At 35.7% G+C, this 5871-nt stretch overlaps 1 pseudogene; it reads right to left on the minus strand.

Moving 5' to 3' along the window:
* Positions 1-2283: 2283 nt before the first annotated feature.
* The window catches only part of LOC112503327, a 17777-nt pseudogene continuing 14189 nt past the window's right edge, over positions 2284-5871 (minus strand).

Consider the following 5871-nt stretch of genomic DNA (forward strand, 5'->3'; position numbering starts at 1 on the left):
AATAAAAGTAACCATGAAACAACAATTATGAATACAATATGGGTAACACATGCACCTATAGAGCACATAATAGGCATATATCCAAGTAAACTCACAATAGAATTCAGTTGAATTAAACCGAATGTCAAACCGAGTGGTCGAATCCCAATTCCAAATCAAAGCTGGAAAACCACCTCCAAGATTTCCATACAAGTTCAAACAATCCCTGGAAGATATATTCTAAGTCTCATTAGTGAAGCACAACAAGAACTCTCTCAAACATTATTTCGATTAAGTACTCTACTTTGGATTTCAATTTAAATACTCAACTTACAGAGCTGTTTTACCCTTTTAAAACTCAAAATCACCAATTCAGATCTCAAGACAATTTGTAGCCCTTTCTCTTACCTTTCTAAGGCCTATTTATTCCTAGTTTCGAATTTTCTATGATTTTCCAAAAAAACAGGGCTGAAATCGTCCTATCAAATGCTCAAAACACTCATTTTCCTCCAAAACATTACCAATACTAGCCCAATAAGTTCCAAATTCATAGTTTCACTTATTTTTACCAAATTCCACAAAAAAATCTATGATAGACCATGATTAAAACATCAATTTCTACTAATTTCATTGTGTCTCAAATTGACTCCTAAAAGTCAACACTTGTTCTTGAGCTAACATCACAAATTCAAGAAATCTTACAATCCATCCTTGGATTTCACATACTAACAAATAATAACACTTAGTCCTAACATAATTTCATGATTTCATCTGTAAATCATCACATACAAGGACTCAAACTCTATGCATGTCATCAAATAAGGATAAATAGGAGTTTTACCTTTGATTTCTCTATAAATCCTTCAATAATCTTGATAAACACTTGATTTAGGGATAGATTAACTCCCAAGTGTGTGTAATCGCACCTTAGAACACCAAGACAGATTTTGAAAGAAAACAGGGTTGAAAATGGGCTAATTTGATGATTTGCGACTTAAATCCCGAGTTGGGTCGGGTAGACCCGGCTGGGTACCCGTTTTGACCCCTAAACACTAAATTTTTTTTGCATAACTTTTTGCTCGGGACTCCGTTTTCGATGAGGTTTTCGCCTACGCATCCGAAACGAGATAACCTACAAGCTCTAATAAAGAGATTCCATTGTTTGAACCCAATGCTCAAAACCATACCCGAAAAGTTGATATTTTCAACATAATTAAGTGTATTAGGAAGATGGATGTTACAAAAATCCACCGAAAATCCGCCATTAAAATGTTGTAATTAGATGTAAATTCAAAATTAAACTGAGTTCTTAAGAAATCCGCCGGAAATCCACCAGAAATCGTTGAAAGTCAATAAAATGTTGACTTTTTAGTGTCCGCCGGAAATCCGTTGGTAATTTACCGGCGGATTTCGTCCGCCGGAAATGGTCAGTTTTATAGTAGTGTTATTGAACACATATACGAATGAGTTATATAGAGATGAAATAGATTAAAAATATGTGTATATGAAAAGGTTACGTGATAGTGTAATTGTCTAATGTATATATTAATAGAAACTCAACAATCATATTAAATCCAAGAAATACAAAAATATCGAGTTAGGTTGGATAGTAACCCAATTTCAACCCAATAACTACGGTTTGAAAATTTTACAACTCGATTAGACATCGAGCTACTTCGGATAGTTATTTCGTATTGGGTTGGGTTGTGTTGGTCGGGTTTTTAAACACCCCTAATATCGAGAAACAATTAAAAAGAGATTTATCTTTAACAATCATCAGCCAAGTAATCTCACTCAAGACTTAGGGATTGTTTAATTGGTTTTTCATCAAACAATATATGTATTAAAAAATCATGTAGAGATTTGGTTGTCTGCATGGGTATGTTAATATCATTCGATTATTATGCTGGATAAATTACCATTTTACCCCTTGTTTGTTTTTTGCTTTTTTTCATATGAACATCCAAATACAACCCATTCATCAAGCAGATGGAATGAGGGATGGAGATCGAGAAATGGAAGGAGAGGTGGATTGAGAGGGAGGAGCAACAAGCGTGTTTCCTTTAGGGGGAAAAGCAGATTTGTTCACAACGGTCAAGGGTATCGAAGGAAAAACGATAGCTTAACCGAGCAACTATTTATCGCTTACCAAATAAGCCCATACAAATATACAGCCTATTAAGCCGTTACCAAACAGCCCCTTAACTGGCACCCGCTATATGTAAAGCATCACGGCCAGAGGAAATAAACCCTAGCTAGGTCGACTATATGCAATGTCACTTGATCACCTGGTCCCAGTAATCCTTATGACAAATTTTCATAGGAGGACTCGAAAAGTGCCTGAAAGGTGGTTCTGCTACCTGATCGGAGATGGTGATCTTTCCTTTCCTTAATTTTACGGGTTATACCAGCGTGCATTTTGGTTGTTGAGTTGGAACTCTGATAATGTATTCTGTTAGTTCCCGACTGTTCTGCATCAGAAGCTTCACAGAAGCCTGGACGGGTAATGCAAAGCCACGTTCTTAATGACTCATCATCGTTGTATTCGCCCACCAAGGGTGTATGCCATCTCCCTTTCTCAGATTCCTGATACAATTAATGATTGTTATTTTAATTAGTTATGCAATATCCATGGTGGCATCTCAATTTTCAGGGTAGTAAAATCTGTAGTGAACCTGCATGCATGGTGGAAATTAACTAACACCAGGATAATTAAGCTTAACTAATATACAACCCATCCATCACATTTGTGCAACCAATACAACCCAATCTCAACCGTCCATTTCATTTGATTAATATTGATTTCATTGAAGTTTTAATTGTTTCTTAATATAAAGTATTGATCATAATTAATAAACCATATTCATCTTCCATAAATATTCAAATCACAATAAATGAACTCTCATCATTTCCATAAATATCTCAATTTATTGGGTTGCATTCGTTGTACAAATGCAACAGGTTGTATTTGAAACAAACTCTATATATATATATACATACATATATATATATATATATATATATATATATGGTCATGTTCGAGGAAAAACTGCAAAAAAAAGGAAAAAAACTGAAGAACACCCTGGTGACCGTTCATCTGGACGGTATGCACATATAGATACAAGTAATTTGTAAACAATTTGTCCGGTATGCACACTTGCGTAACATGCACACATGCATAAAAACCAAGAAACCGTTTCAATTACTTGTATGCACATGTGCATACCGTCCAGATGAATAGTTACCAGCGTGTTCCTCAGTTTTTCATTTTTTGGGTGTTTTCTCCCGAACCTCCCTCCCTCTCTCTATCTCTCTCTCTCCTCTCTCTCTCTCTATCTCTCTTTATATATATATATATATATATATACACACACACACACACCATCTTATAAAGATTTTGCTATCATGCCCTAGCAGAGGCTATGATGCCAACAATGTCCTTGTTATAGACAAACTTTTATCTGTATGTATACATATGTAAGTATGTATGTACTATGTACATGTGCATGATGCACTGGAATGTTTGCTTGTTGAAACAGACCAAAAATTCCTGTGAATAGCTAACCAAGGCATCTTGATCACATGTTAATGTACTACTATCACTAAAGAAGCACAATAAGTGTGAGGATCCATAATTAAAAGAGATGGTTACATTCTTCAATACAATAAGCATGCACTTGAGTTTTACAGATGCATAAAGCCAATACCTAGATGAGAAAACAAACCTTAAAATGGGTAAATAATCTAATTCACCAAGAACTAGACAAATATAGAACACTATGGTAACAGGACACAAAACTTACTCAAACTGGTATATGCTGATGTATATGTATCTTCATTTAAAGATAACAAGAGAGTCGACAACTTTCTTACCAGCCATCATTTGAACCAACTGGTGTTCCGTACTAAAACCCTCTTTCAATCCACTCCTCAAGTAGGCCTCGGTTGGAAGGATTTGCTAGAAGGGCACAAATTTGATTGTTGTGTAGAATAATGAGCGGCCATTTTTTGCTTCTTTTATACAGTTTGTTAACTACAACTTCAAGCTGCTCTATAGCAATTTGGGAAAAACAGAGATGAGCGGGTCAGAACAAGTGGCATCTTGTTTTCTAAAATATCATGAAACATAATAACCACCAAAAAGATGGAGATGTACAACCTGGGAAATACTAAATCCACCTTCTGCAAAGTTTTGCTGGTAGAGTCCAATATTTGCCGCATCCACTATAGCTTCGAAATCATCATGTTGATCCAACCAATTCTACAATATTTGAAAGGAAACTCGCTGGTGAATAACTCAAAACAGTAAAAACAAAATTACATCAAAAACTAACCAAAAAACTTCGCTCACCTGAAACCGAGTGAAATTTGATCGCGTATCCCTTTCAATCGCCAATGCTACCACCGACTGAGCAAACTTCTCTCTGTCTTCTCAACCAATATCAACACAAGCCAACTGCTCTTCACAAGCACAACAACCACCATCCGCACCAACAGTTGTTCTCTGCACCATCCATTTGCCTCTCCCTATCCACCCAATCCCATGCCACCCGCCCCCATTCCTTAAAATCACATCTTTAATCCGACCCATATCCCAGTGTTGCAAACCACCCACTTTCGCTCATTTCTGTACTGAACCAATTCTCAATGATCTCTACAGTCGATTCACTCGCACATCTCACACCCATTCTTAAGTTATGCAAATACTCGTACACCTTCTCTTCATTCCCCACCTCTGCACTCACTTTCAGCAATGCAGCAATCTCTGGTTCTTCCAAAGACAACCCATAATCAAAACCTCTTTCTCCACTAAATACGCCTTTTCTGCATCTGATTTCTTCACATAACAAAACAACGCTGGATTATATGTTCTCAACCTAGGTGTTTCATTATACTTAACCAACTCAAATGACTAATCAGCATGGTCTTTAGCTGTGGCTAACTGATATGTGTTGAGAATTTAACACATAACACGCTCTTTTTAGGACTTTTTAGTTACAATAATTTCTTTTCATTCCCAAATTGAGTCCTTTTCATTTATTTCTTTATACTTTTGTTATTATGAAGCTAAATGTTGTGGTTGACTTGATGGCATGCAAAAATTGAAGCTAATTGAGAGTTTTTGTGAAAACAGCAAATGCTGCAACATTGGTGCAGCGTCGACCTGATTCATGCACGACTTTTTGGAGGGCTTAATGAACAAGACATTGGCTTTTTGAAGGTGGAATACAGCTGTAAAAAGGCTGGATTTTTAGTAGAAAATCAGTTGTAGTCTTTAGTTAAGCTTATGTACTCTTTAGTTAGGCTATTGTACTTTTTAGTTGAACTTTGGTTAAGGGTTGTACTTTTTAGTTAAAGCTTTTGTTGTAATGTAACTAGTGTTGGTAAACTTAGCCTCCAAGCTTAGTTCTTTTGTCTTTTAGTGCCCATTTTGGGTATAAATAGGAGGCTAAGGTTACCATATTTTACACACTTTAATCCATCATCCATTGGATTCTCTCTAATCTTCCTTCTCTTTTCTCCCAACTTTTCTTTCTTTTGCTTTAAACCCTCTCCTAGGGTGTTCTTCAAGTTCTTTAAGATTTCAAGTTCATCTTCATCTTCATCTTCTTCTTTATTTACTTTATTGTCTTTTATTTTCCCGTTATTTACATTCCGTTATTTATTTTCTCGTTATTTACACTCCGTCATTTATTTTCCGCTATTTACATTCTCGTCATTTACATTCCCGTCATTTATTTTATCGTCATTTACATTTCCGTCATTTATTTTATCGTTATTTACTTTACGCAATTTACATTTATGTCTTTACTTTCCGTCATTTGTTTTTTACTTTCCGTTATGAGTAGCTAAGCTTTTATAGCTTGGGTGTGAGACGGAAATGTGAGATTT

Source organism: Cynara cardunculus, unplaced genomic scaffold (genome assembly GCF_001531365.2).
Source record: "Cynara cardunculus var. scolymus isolate 2C unplaced genomic scaffold, CcrdV1 Un_Scaffold_2873, whole genome shotgun sequence".
Taxonomy (NCBI): domain Eukaryota; kingdom Viridiplantae; phylum Streptophyta; class Magnoliopsida; order Asterales; family Asteraceae; genus Cynara; species Cynara cardunculus.